We start from the raw sequence: 523 nt of genomic DNA on the forward strand, positions 1-523 counted from the left end.
TAATTTTCATTGTAAATATAATTAATATATTTAATACTAATTTATTAAATTTAGTAATTATAAAGATATTTAAATTGTATATATTATTATATTTATTATTTATTACATTTTTAATTTATTATAAATATAACTTATCAAAAATATTATTTATTAAATTTATAATTTATTATAAAAATAAATTTTATTTTGGTGTTGTTTAAAAAAAGAGGGGCAACACGAGGACTTCCCAAGAGGTCACCCATCCTAGTACTATTCTCGTCCAAGTACGCTTAACTGGGAGTTCTGATGGGATCTGGAGCATTAGTGCTAGTATGATCGCACCTTTATAAAAATAAACTTATTAAAATTATTATTTATTAAATTTGAAATTTATTATAAATATAACTTATTAAAATTATTATTTATTAACATTATAACTTATTACATTTTTAATTTATTTTAAAAAAATTAAATTACTTATTTAAAATATTAATAAACAAATTCTATTTAATTAATGCATATTTTTAAATTGTTTAAAAAATTT

The 523-nt window shown here is 16.3% G+C and overlaps 1 pseudogene; it reads right to left on the minus strand.

The window, feature by feature from the left end:
- Positions 1 to 205: 205 nt before the first annotated feature.
- On the minus strand, positions 206 to 323 carry LOC114915667 (uncharacterized; annotated as a pseudogene).
- Positions 324 to 523: the final 200 nt, after the last annotated feature.

The sequence above is a fragment of the Cajanus cajan genome, chromosome 7, assembly GCF_000230855.2.
Source record: "Cajanus cajan strain Asha chromosome 7, NIPB_CcT2T_4, whole genome shotgun sequence".
In the NCBI taxonomy this organism is placed as follows: Eukaryota; Viridiplantae; Streptophyta; class Magnoliopsida; order Fabales; family Fabaceae; genus Cajanus; species Cajanus cajan.